The 2,127-nt window shown below is 43.1% G+C and overlaps 1 protein-coding gene and 1 long non-coding RNA gene across 5 annotated transcripts in view; both read left to right on the top strand.

Annotated features, from left to right (window-relative positions):
• Positions 1 to 2,127, top strand: part of EPC2 (enhancer of polycomb homolog 2) — a 120,099-nt gene that overhangs the window by 25,632 nt on the left and 92,340 nt on the right. The window lies entirely within an intron of this gene.
• Positions 1 to 2,127, top strand: part of LOC107183054 — a 31,348-nt gene that overhangs the window by 19,842 nt on the left and 9,379 nt on the right. The window contains exon 2 of the long non-coding RNA XR_001513830.1: positions 898 to 956. This is a non-coding gene — a long non-coding RNA (uncharacterized LOC107183054). The remainder of the gene's footprint in view (positions 1 to 897; positions 957 to 2,127) is intronic.

Below are 2,127 nucleotides of genomic sequence, written 5' to 3' on the forward strand. Positions count from 1 at the left end.
GGATTGGGCCTGCCCTCTGCCACCTGGGAGCAGGCCTAAGCCAGCAGGTCATTATCTCCCGAGGGGTCCCAGACTGCGAGAAGGCACAGGCCAGGCTGAGGGACCCCCCCTTCCCCCGAATGCACAAATTTTTGTTCACCGGGCCTCTAGTCATTAATAAATAATAATACAAAACTAAATTTTCACATACAACTGGAAGCCTGTTTTTGCCCCACCATGTAGATCAAGTTGGGAAGAACTGACATCTTGACAATTTTGGTGTTCCTATTCATGAATATAGACTATCTCTTCATTCTTCTATTTGATTTTGTTCTTCAGAATTTTATGATATTCCTTCATAGATACTGTATCTATTTTGTTAGATTTATACATAAACATTTCATTTTGGGTGTTGCTAATGTAAATGGTATTGTTTTTAATTTAAAATTCCACTTGTTCATTGTTGGTATACAGGAAAGAAATTTACTTTTGTATATTAACCTTGAATCCTGCAACCTTGGTATAGTAGTTCCAGGAGTCTTTTGTCTGTTTCAGATTTTCTCCATAGATGATCACTTCATTTGCAAACAAAGACAATTTTATGTCTTTTCCCAATCTTTATACCTCTTATTTCCTTTTTTTTGGTCTCATTGCTAGAACTTCATGTATGATGTTGAAACATAGTAGTGAGAGGGGACAAGTTGAGGAAAGTTCCCCTCTATTCCTATTTTACTGAGATTTGATATTATTTTTTTGATATGGTTAGGTAACACTCTGTTATGCTACTGTTTTCTCTTTGTTTCTTCTGTCCTTTGTTCCTTTTTCCTCTTCTGCCTTCTTTTGAGTTGAGTACTTTTTATGATTCCATTTTACCTTTGTTTTTAGTTCATTAGCAATAACTTTGTTTTGTTACTTTAGTGATTGCTTCAGAAATGTGATTCTCAGCAGGGTCTGATTTATTTCCCAGAGGACACTTGGTAATGTCTGAAAGCATTTTTTTTATTTTTACAACTTGGGGGGTGCTACTGACTTCTTGTGGTTAGAGGTCAGGGATGCTGCTAAATACAGTGCACAGGGCAGCCTCCCACAACAAAGAATTGATTCACAGAATATCAGTAGTGCCAGAGTTGAGAGCCTATGATTTGGGGATTGTAATATACACCAGAGGCCCGATGGAGGAGGGTCCCTCAGCCTGGCCTGCCCCCTCTCACACTCCAGGAGCCCTCAGGGGTGGGAGGCGACCCAGCGATCAGGGAAGGCGACGCCCCATCCCACCTCTGCTGCTGCCGTTGCCGGCAGCGCAAGTCTCAGCTGGCCCTGGGCGGCAAGGCAGCCGTCATCTGAGGCTTGCCTGCACCTCGGGCTGGCCCTGGGCAGATGGGGGGCTGGGGGGACTAAGGGACTCAGGAGGCAGGCGTGTGGAGCGGCCGCCCCAGCGGGGCTGAGGGGACTAGGCGCCACCATCTTTGAGGGTGGGGCAGTCAATTTACATATTCCCTCCTTATTGGCTGTGGGCGCCGCCATCTTTGCGACAGCGTGAGGGCCAATTAGCATATTCCCTTTTTTATTAGATAGGATTTTTATTTAATCATAGTCTATGTTCAAGTGATATATCACTTATGTATAGTATAAGAACCTTATAGTAGTGTACTGCCATTTCCTCTTACCCAGCCCTTTTATTATTGTTGTCATATATAATAAGCTCTACAATACATTCTTACTATTTTACTTAAACAACCACTTATTTTTCAAATACTTTAAAATAATGTAAAAAGATGTATCTATTTACTCTTGTAGTTATCACTACTCCTGCTTTTCATCAGTTTGTCTTCTATCCAGACTTCCATCTGATATCATTTTCCTTTTTCCCAAAGGACATCTACACTAATAAAAGAGAAAAATGGTAATTGGCGTACGACACTACCCTTTTCATTGGCTAATCAGGGCTATATGCAAATTAACTGCCAACTCAGATGGCAGTTAACTGCCAACAAGATGGCAGTTAATTTGCATATGTAGGCACAATACAGGGAGGCGAAGGGAAAGCAGGAAGAAGCCCCCTGCCACTGACAGTGATCAGAAACCCAGGGGGGAGCTAAGAGCTGGGGGGCAGGGCACAAGCGGCCCTGGGACCGCCTTTGCCCTGCC

Source organism: Myotis davidii, unplaced genomic scaffold (genome assembly GCF_000327345.1).
Source record: "Myotis davidii unplaced genomic scaffold, ASM32734v1 scaffold110, whole genome shotgun sequence".
Classification (NCBI taxonomy): Eukaryota; Metazoa; Chordata; class Mammalia; order Chiroptera; family Vespertilionidae; genus Myotis; species Myotis davidii.